Genomic DNA, 17,294 nt, shown 5'->3' with positions numbered 1-17,294 from the left:
TAACATGTTGTAGATTTATAAAACCACAACAATTTAGCACTACTATAAGCACTACAATAGTCCTCTTGTTAGAAGATCCAAGTAAAGAAAAAATAAACTATTATAGATGCAAGCTATACCAATAAATTACTGCTCCTCTAAAATTCAGAAAATGCACAAAGCAACAAGAGCTTAGCTTTTTGAGGGGTGATTTCATCCCACAGTCCCTCAGCCAATTACAAACAAGATATCACAAAATCTATCAATATCATTCTATTGACTACAGTCAACCAACATTCACAGAAACCTGCCACTCTTCCACATTCGTCAGTCAATATACAAAGCAATGTATACAACACACACACACCCATTCATGAGCCATTGTCTAAAACCTTCTTTATTTTTAGGAAAATAAATTACCTTTGAACCACAGCATAACTACCCAATTGCAATTTAAAAAGCATACGTTATTAAAACTAGACTTAAAAAAACATTTAGCAATATTTCATAAATATGGCAAACATACCCAGCAATGACTTTCTTGCATGAACCATGCAGATTCAGTAAATTTATAAAAAAAAGACAATATGTGGGTAAAAGTGAGTGTTTGTAGAACTACCTGTAAATACACCAACAAACAGTTTTGATGCTCGACCAGACATTCACATGGCATAAACAAATCAAAGCAATGCCACCATTTACTTGTCAACGGACACAGCAGGCCACATTGAAGTTCAATCAAAACCTGAACATTAAAGACTCCAATCAAAAGGAACACACCAATGAACCAATCAAAACAGTACTTCATGCTTCAGAAGTCTTGTGATGGACAGCGAAGCACCTGAAAAATTGTGTCCACTAGTTTTGCCTGAAAGACAGTTATCTCCAACCAGACTTAACATAGGTTAGCAAAGCCAACAGGCCAGGGTTGTTAGACAGTGCCTTAAAGGGGCAGTGTCAGCTGAATATTTTTTTAATCAATTTTTTTATTACACCTCCCCACGTAACCCCCATCAGACGTTTCTGATATTTTGTGGTACAGAGCAAGAGAAAGAAGACATTGAAAATGCTAGCAATCTGCCCAAGTTCAATGTGCTTAAAGTACCTGAGAGAGACCCTGGGGTATTGGTGGGACTGTTCCTGTTGCACCATTCAGCAGCCACCACCTCACAATAACACAATTTGAGAGTGAGATGTGGTGAGAGGTGGCTGGGCCAGTTAAATTGTAATGCCACATCTCCATCGTATAGGTCTGGGAGATAGATTGGTAAACTAGTGATCATGGAATGTTCTTCTAAAGCTCCCTGGAGTAGGGTAGCCGCAGAAGAGCAGCAATGAGTGGTACGCTTGTGATTTTCAGTAACCTCAGTATCAGAGCCAGGGGGAGGGGGCAGGCTCCTCCCTGGTGCCCAGTGCATTCCCCAGCCTTCCGTTGGTGCCCTATTATCCACACCCCTCGCCCTAGCACCAAAAGCTGCCTCTGCCGATAACCTTAAGGTACGATTATTCCTGCACCAGCAAAAAAAATGGAAATTAAAGGCTACAGCTTGACACATCTGGTGGGGGTTAATAAAACACCCCCCCCTCTGCAATACGTCTTCATCAAAAAAGATAGGTTTCTTGTATGTGTTGAAAGATTGAGTGTGTGTAAACGGGAGAAATGCACTTATAATGAATCTCAGATTTTTTGATAGAGTGCTTATACACCAGCTTTCAGTGTGACATTTATTTTGTGAAGAGCTAGGAATAGCTGAATGGAGGTATTCAACTATTTACTCATGCTATACACACACCCTGCCACTGACTGTCTCTCTCTCTTTCTGTTTTTCTTTCTCTTTCTCTTTCTCTTTCTCTTCTTCTTTCTCTCTTTTTCTCTCTCTTGTTGCGTAGCACGCAACGGTTGTGAGCATGTGCGAGCCTCGTTCCGGCTCGCGCATGCGGATTGAATAAACGAGGTCCCAGAACGGCAGTTGTCGCTGGGAACCCATACCAGCAACACGTGTCCCGTGTCTGTCTAACATGTGCGTGTGTGTATGCGTGTGGGAGACCAGGGGCCCAACAGGCAGCTAACACTGGCGACGAAGAGGTAGCGCGAGCAGGTGAATGTGATATTGCTCTGGCGGCGTTCTATGTCGGAGAAAGTGTTTTGTTCTTCATGCGGTACGGACTCAACGCAGTCGGCCGGCAGCCATTTTGAATAAGCTGATCACGGCGGTTGCGGCCGACATGGGTGCTCGTGTGCCGTCCGTGATCCATTTAAAAAAAAAATATATGTTTTGGACATTCCATGGCCCTTAGTGGAGTAAGGGCCGTGGCTACTGCTTTATGAAGGGGCAGATGGCACGCCAAGTGTGCTAGAGAACTCCTGCAACTTAACCAGGCCCAATCATCACACTGGTCTACCAGATCTTGATTTCATCTTCCAGCAAGTGGAAGGTCAGTGAAAGACATATTAGGCTGACACAGCCTCACCCACGAGGGCTGATCCCTCTTCCATACCCTCACACGAATCACCAACCACGATTGGTGAATAGGAAGGAGAGGATGGTGCCCCTATGCCAGTACCACGCAGGGTCAGCAGCACCCTGGAGCCCATGCCTGAATTCGACACATCGGGCCCACCGTCCAAACTGCGTCCGAAATGGCTGCTGTGGGTGAAGAAACTGGAGATGTTTTTCAGGGCCACTGGTGAGACTGATGACGATGCGAAGGTGGCCTCGATGGTGTACTCAGCTGGCACAGAAGTCAACAGGATTTTCGACTAGCTGAACCTTCAGGTGATCACTTATGATGCTGTCAAACAGGCCCTCCAGAACCACTTCCCCCCGATGGCGAACGTCGACTTCGACAGATTTGTGATGTGTGCGGAGAAGCAACTGGGTGACCTTGGACCAATTTTGTGTAAGGCTGAGGCACCTCGCAAGTACCTGCAGGTGGGTGAATGAAGAGGAGATGGTGCGGAATCATTTGATACAAGGGTGTAGCTCGGGGAAGTTGCAGAGGCAAGAGCTTCGGGAGCCAGGCCTGACGCTTACGCAAATCCTAGACACAGGGCACGCATATGAACTGGCGGAGAACAGTGGCGCGAAGGTGGACCCAACAGTGCATCCAGGAAGGAGTGAGGATGCCTTCGCCATTGGACGTCCCACCCCGGCGAAGACACGTTGGGGACTGAAACGGGCGGACAGTCCCTCATCACCTATGAGCCCACAGACCTGTCCTTACTGTGGGTATGATCTGCCGCATGCTGGGGAGTGCCCTGCGAAAATAAGAGTCTGTGGAAGGTGCAGCATGCCCGGACACTATGCAAGGGTGTGCAGGGCAGCGACTCCGGTGGCGGCATCCAGAGGGCCGGCAAGAGCGAGTGGGGGAAACCCCAGACGCTTCAGGAGTGTGTCGACAATCAAACAAGGTGTGCAAGAGGTGGACAGTGCCGAAGAAGAGGAAGATGAAGAGGAGGTCTTTTTCATCTCAAATATTGCCACAGGGGCGAAGAAAAGAAGGCAACCAACATGCACAGTGAACATTGGCGATGTGCCAATGCCTGTTTTGATCGACACGGGAGCGCCGTTCTATGTCCTGGCAGCTGAACACTATAAGGCCCTGCCAGGTCCTCCCAAGTTAGAAGAGTCCAAGGCCCGAATATACTATTAGGTGGAGACATGCCGCTGCCAATCCAGGGAGTCGTCGTGGCCCCAGTCTCACATGGACTGAACAAGATCAAGGCAAGAATTTTTGTGACCCATGTAAGCCCGCATTCCCTGTTGAGCTGTGCTGCCTCTGAAGCCCTAGATATCGTACACTTTACCTTGGCGGTGTACTACACAGACATTGACCGCCTGTTGAGCCGGTTCGAAAATGTCTTTCGGGTGTGTGCAAACTGAAAGGTCACCCTATTAGACTGCACATTGATGGGTCTGTGAGGCCTACAGCCCTCAAGCACAGAAGGATTCTGTTCCACCTTAGGGTGCAAGTGGAGAAAGAACTCCAATCATTTATCGACTTGGACATCATCAAAAGGGTGGAGGGCCCGACGCCGTGGGTCTCCCCCATAGTGGTGGCACCCAAGCCCAAACAGTCAAGGGCTGTCCGCATCTGTGTGGACATGAGACTGCTGAATGCCGCCATAAAAAGGGAAAGACACCTCACGCCCACACTGGATGATATAGTGGGTGAGCTGCAAGGGGAAAAATTATTTTCCAAGCTCGATCTAAGGTCTGGGTATCACCAGCTAGAACTCCACCCGGAGTCACGTTATATAACGACTTTTACCACCCACAAAGGGCTATACCAATTTAAAAAACTCTGTTTTGGTGTCTCGTCAGCGGCGGAGGTCTTCCAAAACGTAATCCGTGGAGCCCTGGCGGGACTAAAAGCTGTCATGAACATGTCATACGACATCCTAGTCTTCGCCCAGTCGGAATCTGAACACCTGAAAAGGCTGGAACGAGCGATGGAAAGACTCAAGAGTATAGGGCTCACACTACACAGGAAGAAGTGCGAGTTCCTCAAGGACCGCATCGAATTCTTTGGATTTGTTTTCCATGCCGGAGGGATCTCTCCCGACCCGGAGAAGGTGAGAGACATTCGCGAGGCAGCCCCCCCAGAATCACCGGCTGCGATAAGACGCTTTCTTGGCATGGTGAATTACTGCAGAAGGTTTATTCGCGATCTGGCGTCGTTGTCGGAGCCCTTACAAGCGTTGACGAGAAACGGCATTGCGTGGGCATGGACATCCAAGGAACAAAGGGCATTCACCGAGATCAAGAACGCACTGTCGGGCCAGGAGACTATGGCATACTTTAGCTCGGACAAGGAGTCGGAGATCGTCGTGGATGCTAGCCCGGTGGGACTGGGTGCAGTTCTGATGCAAGCAAACTCACAGGGACTCATGCGCCCTATAGCATACGCCAGTAAGGCGCTTACGGAAACCGTGAAAAGATACTCGCAGATTGAGCGGGAGGCTCTTGCCAGTCTGTGGGGCTGCAAGCATTTTAGGCTATACATTTTAGGAAAGTCTGTAGTTGTCATCACCGATCATAAGCCACTCATTCCGATCATGGCTGGGGCCCCCTCCAAACCACCTCCACGCATCGAACGCTGGATGCTGCCATTGATTGAGTATGGTGTCAAATTGCAATATTGTCCAGGCACCCATAACCCAGCAGATTATCTGTCCAGGCATCCAGGGGCTGGGCACGACCGAGACAAAGCTGAGGTGGTGGACTGCATTGACATGGTACGCAATGTCGTGGAGGCGGCTCTGCCCGTGGCACATTCACGCCAGGAAATTGCTGATGCATCAGAGGAAGCCGAGATATTTCTGGTCATCAAGGGTGCAATGAACAACGGGGAGTGGAGAGAAGTCCTCACCAACAATGCCAGCGGGGAGGCCGGGACTCAGAAGGACCTCCAAGCACTGTGGAAGACACGCAATGAGCTCCCTGTGACTGAGGATGGTCTTCTGTTACGAGGCCACCAGATTGTCATCCCGCAAGCTTTAGTGACCAAGGTGCTACAACTGGCACACAAAGGACATCAAGAGCCGCCAAGACAAAGGCATTCCTTGCTAGGTGGCCAGTCCGGCAGAGAGAGGCCCACCGATAAGAGCCATGGAGAGGAGTGAGCAGCCGTGGGGTACAGTGCATGCTGACTTCGGCTCAACGGGATGAGGCATGAATTTTCTGGCAGTTGTGAACCAGTGGTCAAGGTACCCAGAGTTGGAACTGGTAGAATCAACAGCCAGTGACCACACCATCTTGGCACTGGAGAAGATGTTCGCCACCCACGGCTTCCCAACAGAACTATGCTCCGATAATGGCCCGTCGTTACAGGGACAGCAATTCGCCAGGTATCTGGAGGAGAGGGGCATCAATCACCGGAGAGTCACTCCACTCTGGCCAAGGGCAAAAGGAGAAACCGAGCGATTCATGAGAACGCTCAACAACATTTTCAGAATCTCGCTGGATGGGGGAGGGGAACTGCGTTAGAACCTCTTCGAATTCCTCTGTGAGTATCGAACGACCCCCCATCAGTCCACAGGGGTCGCGCTGGCAGAGGCTCTATTTAGCCTCTGCCCCAGAGGACTGCTACCAGAGGTAGAGGGACGCAACCCAGGTGTGATCGACAACAACCGGCTGCACCTAGAATGAAGGGTCAAGAATGAGAGGGAAAGTGTACGGAGGAACCTCCAAGAAAAGACTATTAGAGTAGGGGATAGTGTACTGGTCAGAAACAGGCATTCGGAGGGGAAGCTATCCCTCACCTATGAGGCCCAACCACTGGGAGTGACTCATGTAAAAGGGTCTATGGTAACGGCGGCCAACGAGAGAGGAACAATCACGAGGAATATATCCTACTTCAAGAGGCATCCCCAGAAGGGCCCCGTCTGGCAGCAGCACCGGAGGATGAAGGACCCCCAGACGTTCCGGGGACACCGGGACCATCCCGAGACAAGGGCAGAAGGTACCCGAGCAGGGAGGGGTGCCAACGCCCGTCGAGGTTCCAAGACTTTATCATGGACCCGGTCTCCTAGAATGTCGAGAACTGTTCGCGTGTACTCAGGTTGTGTTTGGTTATGGTTAATGTTTAATTGGTTTCATTGTTTGGAAAAAAGGAGGGATGTTGCGTAGCACGCAACGGTTGTGAGCATGCGTGAGCCTCGTTCCGACTTGCGCATGCGGATTGAATAAAAGAGGTCCCAGAATGGCAGTTGCCGCTGGGACCCTATACCAGCAACACACGTCCCGTGTCTGTCTAACGTGTGCGTGTGTGTATGCATTTGGAGGACCGGGGGGCCCACCAGGCAGCTAACGTCTCTCTCTCTCTCTCTCTTTCTTTCTCTCTCTCTCTCTCTCTCTCTCTCTCTCTCTCTCTCTCTCTCTCTCTTTCTCTCTCTCTCTCTCTCTCTCTCTCTATCTCTCTCTCTCTCTAATGCCTCTATATAAATACAAACATAGAAACACAGTCACTGCACCCTGGGGGAGGAGGTGTAAACGAGGAGCATTCAGTCACAGGAAGAGGGGCAGTCAAGCACTAGCGGAGAAACCACACGTGTGCTGCTGAGACACTGGAGAAGCAATGAGTGAAGGAGCAAGAAGCTAATAAGGGAGCGCTAGAATTTGTGGTGTTAGGGAATTTGGGGAGGAGAGATCTTTGAGTATTTCACAAGAGGGCTAAGTGATAGCACTGAAGACAGTTCTGGGGAGAACATCAGACTGAGGCTGCTGTCCATGAGGGACCTGGGAGCACAGCATTCTGGTTGGGGCCATGATGAAGGGGGCGGGAGCACGTCAGTGAGTAAGGACAGAAGAGGAGAAGGGGGAGGGTCGGTGAAGCAATGACATGGGAGTATATCAGTCATTGGGACATGGACAAGTAAGTAATTCTGCAGGAGGCAGGAAGTGCAGGAGTGGGTAGCATTGCTGTCATTGATAGGACATTGCCATGCTGTTTCTACTGTGGCAAATGTATTGGCATCTGAGTGTAGACAAGGGGCATATAGATATGGGGAGGGATAAAAAAGCCTTTAGGTGTGCTTGACTATAGACAATAGAGCAGCCAAGTTGGAATGGCGACTTTCCCAGCCTAACTTAATGAAGGCTTCTATATCGTGAACTATCTAACACAAACATGTATTTGTTTTGTCCAGCTAATTAATATTTATGTTACTTACCATAACATAAAGTTAAGTTAAAACCTCTACAATCACAAACACACACACACACACACCCACGCGCACAAACCCACACACGCACACACAAACACACACACTCTGTCTCCAGTACTGCACTGCACATATACAAATATACACTCACTGACTGACCAACACTGCACATGCCAATAGAACTGCACCCACACTTCAATCAGCCACCCCTTACTCTTTGTCTTGGCCAAATGCACACACACTTTCTAGCCTTCACACAATGTATAACCGCCGTGGACTTCGGTTCCCTGGGGGCATTCCCATCACAAGCGCGTTGATGCCATATAAACAGGATAAAGGTGCTGTACAAATGATTACTACTACTTCCAGCGACGCATATCGACAGTGCCCCTACCACTGCCCTAACTCAGCTATGCCCACAGATAGACACACAAACACTGCCCTAAGCTCAGCTATGCCCCCTCACACACAAAATATGTGCAAATTGTCTCAACACTACACACTCACACAAATGTATACACAAAAACACACAACACCCAAACACTGCAGAGGCAGGACCCGTAGCACTTCACATACACAGTATCATTGCACACACTACCATAGCACTGCATACAAACTGTCCCCAGCATTGCCCATACACTTCCCCATCATCCTACACACATAAAGTCACAATTGAATTTAGACTTAAAGTAATAGCTGGGTAAACTTCAAGATGGCATTATAATGCTTTATTGACATAATGCTAATTGTCCTTACTGTGATAACAATGCATATTGGAATGTGGCCTTACTGTGCAAACTGGTATAAGGGAATCATAAGTGCTGTTGTAGCTGCCATTGTATTATGTGGCCTTACTGTGCTTAGTGGGCAGCACTGAACTTTGCATCAATGTCCCAATTGGCCATAATGGAATCTGGCTGTGCTATGGTAACTGAACTTAGCTGATCCTGGCACTTCTTTGCTAACAGAAAATAACATAATATAGTGTGACATGTTAACTAGACATATTGGACAGGGGCATTGCTTTGCTAACTACAAAAATACTTGACAATAGTTTTTGTACCTGGAATGTGAATGGCAATGACACAAATACTTGGGTTTTGACAGAAATACCTGGTAATGATGTGAGCCCTTTACAATTTCAAACCAAAAACCTTGAAATTGTGTGAAGTCTGGGCCTTATATGAAAGTACCTTGTATATCATAGTGATACCTGTCATATGGGTACCAGCGCATATTATGTCACTCCCTGACAAATGATGGTACATCTTGGGCATATTTTGGCAATAGCTGACATGTAGTGTAACCTGGAGACATTCCAATACAGATCAGACAAAATGATTTGCTTCACGAAGGGTTGCTAATTTTCAATGCACAAAATAACTTCCTTTGCAAACACTCCACTACAGCTCTCCTCTCCAGCTTGACTGGTCTGACCATCCCTTTCAACATCCGGCACACCAGCCCAGTCAAGCACTCCCACCAGAAACCCAGCAGACAAACCTTCAGGTCCTTCGAGAACTTCCCAGTGGGAGCCCTCAGAGTAGACCATGCCAACCTACACCTTACTTGGACCCTACACCACCAACCGAACTACAACTCTCTACTGGAAGCACTCAACACCATCCTCTCTGCCTCCATTGACCGACATGCGCCACTGAAACAGCGCACGTGCAAACCAAAACCGTCAGCAAACTGGTACAAGAACTCAAACTTAGCTAAAGAGACATCAGGAAACAAGAGAAAACCGGGCACCGCCACAGGACCGCATTCGACCTGGTGCTCCTCAGGGAACTCCGAGCAACCTGCCAACTCATCAACACAGCCAAGGCCTCCTACTATCAGAATACCATAGCAGAAGCCACCAACAAAAGCAGATCTCTCTTCAAAGCAGTCAAGCACTGCCTCAACCCGCTAGCCAACCCTGTCATACCACACTCCATTGAAAAATCCCCCACCATCAACACCTTCTTCATTGACAAAATCAGCAAGATTTGCAAGCACATTGATGCCAGCTCTGCATCCACAGATCCACTTCACGTCCCTCCTTGCTAAATCTCTACACCCTGGACAACATTCAAGACACTCTCGACAGTGGACCAAACCCTGGCCTTCTTCTAAACCACATCATATACAGAAAACATCTGTGACAAATCAACTTCAGGGCACCAGTAGTCCAGGGATGAAGATCGGTTTCTAAACCATCAATCAGCCCCTCAGCTCTAGTACACCTGAAGGGAGCCGAACAGATTGGAACACAAGTAAATTATAAACCTCCTTGTCCAATTTTGGTACCATGGACGGAACGGCAGGTTTATCTCTGCAAGGTCGTGGATCGTTGGTTAGTTGCAACACAATGAAAATACAATTATTACCAAATGATAAAAGGGACTGTTCAGTCAAGGTTGTATAAAAATATCTACTTTATTATTACCACAACAGACAGTTCTAGCACAGTACAAAATACAACCCACCCTGTAAAGGAACAGAGAGGACAGACAGTTTCATGAAGAAAGGGATGCCCTCTGGATACTGACAGGAGGGCAGTTAGTAAAGTAATCAGTCTAACGGTTCAAGTTTATTTGGTTTCAGCACTGAGGGGCAAAGGGTTGTAACTGTCTCTAGTGGCCTTTAGAGAAGGACCAGGGGGGCAGAACCACAATGTACCCGGTGCTTAAGAAGTTCTTGATGCTCAAAAGCATTGAGGCGGTTGCAGGGAGCTTGGCAGCTCCTAAGACAGAGTTCGAGATGGGAGACAGTTGTGGGTATCAGGCAGCAGGCAGTTCGGCAAGCGAGGCTGTTTGGATGGCTGCGGACTGGCCTACACGGCAGCTTGAGGTCAAGAATCGTTGTTTCTGTCCTGGTTGGCAGATCTGGAATATTGGTCGAGGCATTTCGGTCAGCACTGGCGACTGCAGCATGACAACAGTCAGCGGTGAAGCCGGTTGCGGTTCGAGGACTCTGGTTGATGCTTGTGTGGCACTTCTCCTAGCTTCTTCACAGGGCTTATGTGATCCTTTCAAGGCGGACAGACCAAAGCTTAGGAGAGTGTTTGCAGGCAACAGCCTTGTCCTTAGTTCAGATACTCTGTGGCACTTCCCACCTAGGAAGCTTGCTGGCAGAACCTAGCAGGGCATTCAGTTTGCTGGCCAGGTACTGATTCTGGAGCTGCTGTACGGGTCCTCTGAGTCCTCTTGTTCCTTGGGAGATGTTTAGGGGAGGGATCTTGCTTCCCTCTTGGAACTCCTGGCCTTCCTTCACTGGCAGAAGATGTAAGGTAGACTGTACCTTCAGCCTGGGTCCAAACAAGTCCTTCTTCTTACTCCTTTTGAAGTTCTCAGATGATCTGGTAAGTGCGGGGCTCAGCCATCCTTTAAAGCCAAATGGGCCCCAGTGATTGGTACAGGCTAAGCCTACCTTACCAGCAATCTTCTTTTATGCGTGATGTCACGCCAGAGTGCTTTGCAACAGGAAAGGTAAGGGGTGACAATATATGCCTAATTCCCACCCATCTTTCTATTGTAGATCAAAGTGTCTCTCTGGTTAACTGAGCCCTCTGTGACTCTTGAGTTAAGCTGAGGTCTCCCTTGAAGTTTTTGACAAGAGCGGACTTCCTGTATCCCTCGAATCACATACTTCTCACCTCTGAAAGGGGTCTTCACCTGTAGGCTGTGTCCTCCCAGAGTACACGTGACTATGTGTTTCACGCAGTGAGCAGAGAAAATTTGTGTGGAATGGCCTCACACATTTTCAGAAGTTGATCTCCCATCATTCATTTTAATTATCAAAAGAATTACAAAAAGCGCAGGCGAGCGCACAGTCCCCATGTGGATGGCCGAATTCCTTGCAACATCCTCCCAGCATCCATCCTCAAGACCCTCCCTGCAGGAGCTCTCCTTCCCTACCAGGAGATCATCAACAGCTCCCTAAGGACAAATCCTACCTCTACTAAAGAAACCCACTCTGGATTCTGACAACCTAGGTAACTATCGCCCCATCACCCATTTTCCCTTTGTTGGTTGGATCATCGAGAAAGCGGTAGTCGCACAACTGAAACAACACATCAACAACAGCAATCTACTTATCTCCTACCAATCCGGATTCAGACACAGATGCAGCACAGAGACAGCAACGATACAGGTGGTCGACGACACCCTCTACATCCTTGATGACGACCACCCCTGCTTCCACGGTTCTACTCGACCTCTCGGCCGCTTCCGACAAAGTAGACCACCAGGCGCTTGTGGACATATTACATTGGCACTTGGGGATCAACAACCTTATCCTAAGCTGGTTCAAGTCCTACCTCACCAAACGCAAGCAGTATGTTCAGATGGACTACTCTATGTCGCCAAAGCTACCCATCACCTGTGGAATCCCGCAGGGTTCCATCCTCTCCCCAGTGATCTTCAATATACACATGAAGCCACTGGGAGACCTCCTAGTGACACACAACATCCACATCCACCAATTCGCCAACGACACACAGCTATACCTCAAGATCGACTCCATCAAGGACATCCATAGGCTCAAAACCTGCCTCTCACTGATCCAGTCTTGGATGTCCACTGCATACTTGAAGATCAACCCCTCCAAGATTGTATTCCTACTCCTCACCAACAACACTGAACACCCAAACATACAGACCTGGCTATCAACCATGAACTCTGAGGGCTTCACACCTGAGCTCACCTCCTGTGCCAAATCCCTCGGGTTCCACATCGACAAACACCTCTTCTTCAAGACACACACAGGTTGCTGCAAGGATCAAATTCAAATCCCTCTGCATCATCCATAAGGCAACCTGGGGCCGGGATCACGCTATCTACAACTGGCTCTTACTAAATACTATCCCTCCAGATCTTTACATTCCTCTGGCACCAACTCTCTGCGTGTCAAGCGCTTCACTAAACAGCAAGCTGGTGGTTGATCTCTTTTCTCAGCTGGCTCCCTCCTTTCGAACAGCCTCCCCCTCCCTCTTCATCTTGAGCCAGATATCCTCAAATTCTGGAAGCTCCTCAAGACTTTTCTTTTCACCTCCTCCTTGCCCCTCTCCCTCCCTTGCTAATTCCCACAGTCGCTGAGATTGGTGACCAGGTCCCTTATGTATCCACCTGGGTCCTGGCTTCCCAGCCCCAATCGCCTTCAGCCTCCGCCCAATCCAAGCACTTGCCTTGGCGCCCACTGGCCTATGCTATCACAGGCGTGCACTTATTTATTGACAGTTGACCACTCTTACCAAGTGAGCTCTGCCAGTCCCTTAACAGCTACTTGCAACATACTACGTAGCACTTCCCTCCATGGAACTCCTAGCACTTACTCCCCTCACTCATCCCTTCTATCTCTCTGTATTTGCACGTTCTGAATGCTCACAAGGACTGCCTCTCTCTTTCATTGTTATATTTGTATTTCATCCCATTGTTCCCTCCCTGTTTCCCTGTGGGCGCTTCGAAACACAATTCACTTGATGTATAAGCGCCTTACAAATGCACAATAAATAAATAAATACATATCTGAGAAAACTCAGACAGCTTGGTATCAGCTCTCCCTCCTTGGAAAAGTAAAGTCCTTCCTCCTTCCGGACAGCTTTAGATACACTGTTCAAACATGGGAACCTTTCCCACCTGGATGGGGGCAATGTGCTCCTCGAAGGTCTCCCGTCGTCCTCCCTTGTGCTCCTGAGAAGTGTCCAACACACGGCTGCACGCCTTATCAAGGGTCTATGCAGATATGACCACATCACCCAGGCACTCATTGACATCCAGTGGCTCTCACTGCATGCACAAATCACCTTCAAGTCTTGCGGCATCATCTATAAGGCAGTCACCCTCAAGTCACCCAGCTACCTAATGGAGAAACCTCAACATCTCACAGGGACAGCGCACCACCAGAAGCCAGGACATGTGCAGTCTTGAAATCTGCCACTGCAAAAAGGAAAGGACCAGAAAACAAGCCTTTCCTACCTACGGGCCAAGACTATGGAACCTCCTTCCCGTCGACATCAGACTCTGTCCCACACTTCTACAATTCAGCAAAGAACTCAAGACCTACCTCTTCAAGGAGTCTCTCCTCCTCAACATTTAGGCCATCACACCGCCCCCCCCGCGCCACCTGACTCGATAGATGCTGCCCCCCCTCTCCTCACCGCCATCCGGTACTGCTGTAGCCCTCCTCTGTGACTCTCTGTATCCTACACCCCGTTGTGTATCTGTTCTGCTGTTAGCTCTGATGCATCTGTAATATTTTACACCTCTGTAAAGCTCTCTGTTATGCATCTCTATTGGTGTAAACCCCCGTAAAGCGCTCCGTTGCGTCTCGATGCTAGGTCTGCGCTCAATAAATACCATAATAATAATAATAAAAACACCAAAGAGAAACCGCCATGATGATGTTCAGACAGAAAACAGTAGCACACCATGATGTCCTGCTCTTTGATGGGATCCAACAGAGTTCTATTCATATGGGAGGAATTTCTTACATTTTTGAGGAGACAGCCGGAAATGGATAATTGAGTTGAAAGAGAATCGACAGCAAATACCACTCTAAGTTAAAAGTTTGAAAGAACGGAGGCTTCATTTTAAAACTTAATTGATCATGTAAATGTGTTTCAATTTAGAGCAATTTAAAAGGATGCACAAATGTACAGGGGATTGATGTTTTGCATCATTTCAATTTAGTGCAGCAACCTTTTGTTAGGCACATAATAGATAAGTGGTGTCACCTGCGAAATAGTTCTGCCTTTGTGCTCCTTGGTAAGGGTAAAACAGTGTTATTATGCCCCTCTGGGTTTAGGAATTCAATATACATTCTGGATTCTCCTATCATCTCTTTGCAGATGACAGCCACATCTTCCACTCTTTCCTTCCTTTACACCAAAGCTTTCTTCCTGCATCAATGACTCTTTGGCGGACATTTACCACTGGCTGGCACTTCACTCTCTGATGTGCAATTCCTCAAACAATAACATAATGTATCCCCATGTTTCCAGTGCCTCATGCCACCATTTCACCCTTCTTTCCTTCCCCCTCATGTCACCCCAACGGTCCTCAACTGTCACAGATGCTCTACGATAGACTGGCGGCCTGGAGGGCAGTAAACATTCCTCCCCCGGACTGCTCCCCCACAAATACCCATTGTAGAGGGGAGGAGTCCAGTGAAAAGGCGCGACTCTCCCAGGCTGTAAGGAAATCATAGAAAGGGTTATTTGTGGGCTTACCTACCTCCACACTCCCTCGCTTACCTTCCCCTTGTCCTACCTTTGAGAGGTTGCAGGGAAACGGGAAAGCTATGTGAGCACAGCTTCCACCAGGACAGCCCTTGTCCATAGGTCAGATGACCCATCTCATGTAAAGTCCATTCATCAGGTGTTACTGATGGGCCTCCATGGACCGAAAAGAAATGAATAAGTTCAAAGGGACAAGAAGGATAAATGATGGGAGCTAAGGGATGAAGCATGGGAACAGTGAGAAAGAGCAAAAACGAATAGTCCAAACACAGATCCCACAGGATAATCCTAGACACAAAAGCAGATCAATACCAGTCATTGCAGTCCATAGAGTCCACATGCAGTCCAAGCCAAGCTGTCACAATCTGCCAGAAGGGAACAGCAAAGCCGATCGCAGGTGGGCAGCCAGAGTAGTTACCAAGGAAAGCCAAAGACTCCACAAAGCACTCCAAGACGTGTGGGGTGCTTCCTCAAAGTCAGACTGCCCGAGAGTGGATGCTTTACATCCAAGTTGGCAGGTTCGACGACTTCCCTGGCACTAGAATGGCCATGTATAGGGGAACGGGATGATGTCACAGTCACTCAAAATGCTGGGACCTGCAGTACTTTCCTGGTACCCCACCCCCAAGTCACCATGGCAACCACCCACCTGTCGCCCCCCAGCACCCACCGAATGGCTGCAACCAGCAGGCATGACATTAACCTGGAGGTTGTCTTTCAAAACAATCTTCAATGTCACCAATGTATTACTTCTACACCATGGCTGCCAAGCTTAAACAACACCTCACAGCCAAAAGGACTGCTCTATTCTCACCGTCCACCCTGCCAGACTCTTGAACCCATTCTTGATCTCTGAAGGTTGGATTACTTCCCATTTAATCCTTTGCTGCACTGGACACAGTATTTAACTTTGAAACCTCAAAAGATGGGCATTGCGCAGGATGGCTGTCCATGGGCAGTTGGTCCCTTTTCAAATTCGTTCTTCTAGTCTGCTACCCACAACCATCTCACTGACTCCATCTCTAGCTATTCACCACCTCACACTCAGTGTTCTTCAGCCATGCTCCGCTGTTTTGTCTTCTGCACTCCCACTGTTACCTCCCGCTTTCATTCCAGTACCCTATTTGTCACTCCAAACTGGAGCTCCCTTACCCCTTATTAAGTCCTACTCCAATTTGGAACGCTTCAACAATGACCTGGGAAGCCATTTTCTCCCTCTTGAAAGAGGGCTAGAATGGAAACTGATATGCTTCTCTCCCTCTGGTCCCCATCAGCAGACATCCCTGTTCATTGATTTATAGACTGCGTATGATAAGTAAATACTCAAAACCGTTAATACTGCACTCTGTACATTTGCGTGTATGCATACAGGGATCTATAAAGCCCAAACCAAGCTGGGAAGCAACAGTGCACTATAAATAGGGACGCACACAGAGAGTAACAAGCGGAAGTAGGGCGTGGGGAAAGCACCGCAGGTGGCATGGGCAGAGGATGCTTATTTATGTCTTGACAGCCGTGTCCCTCCTCGCTTGCCCACTGCTTGACTTCTACAACCAGTTAGGATAATTTTACCTTCTTGCTGTCCCATTGCTTTCCTTCTACAACCAGTTAAGTTAACTTTCCCTTCTCGCTGTCCCGTTGCTTGCCTTCTACATCCAGTTAAGGTAACTGTCCCTTCTCGCTGTCCCGTTGCTTGCCTTCTACATCCAGTTAAGGTAACTGTCCCTTCTCACTGTCCCATTGCTTGCCTTCTACAACCAGTTCAGATAACTGCCACTTCCACTGTAAGTAATAACTAATTATTTATAGTAATGTATGTAAATATGTCCTATGCAAAGCGCTTTACATTAAAGAGTTATATATAAAAAAACAAGTATTGATGACTTGAATAGTGTTTCATGAAAGACTGCTCCAGCCTTTAAGCAATGTATCACAGATTGAACACGTCTTGTACAGCATTGCCCTGTTTCAAAAGGACGCTGCTGGCCCTGAGCAATCCTCCTGGAATTCGCGCACTATTGTAAGGCACCCAGATGTGGGAATGCCCAGTCATCCATATGTGCTTATGTACATAGTTTCTTGTTGAAGGTCTCCTTCTTATCCTAATACTTGGAGAATACTAATACTTCATGGCATAGCATTGTAGATCACGTTGATGACCTAAAGTATATACTCAAACGTACTCATTGTTCCCTTCACATGCACCTGAATGCATAACATGAAGATGCACCTCTAAGCAAGAGCGCTTTTGTTGAGCATACACCAGTGGAGGGGCAGAGCCACATATGGCTTGCACATTGCACATGCTAAGCTATACTTTGCTCATGTCTGAAGATAATGGATCAGCTGGGGATGAATACAGTCACATAGAGGGGAGCAGTGTTGAGCTATATTCCTGGGAGCTTGCCTGCACATGCACACACG

Source organism: Ambystoma mexicanum, chromosome 9 (genome assembly GCF_040938575.1).
Source record: "Ambystoma mexicanum isolate Mex_15411 chromosome 9, UKY_AmexF1_1, whole genome shotgun sequence".
Taxonomy (NCBI): domain Eukaryota; kingdom Metazoa; phylum Chordata; class Amphibia; order Caudata; family Ambystomatidae; genus Ambystoma; species Ambystoma mexicanum.
The sequence above is the reverse complement of the archived record's forward strand: the minus strand, read 5'-3'. Positions refer to the sequence as shown.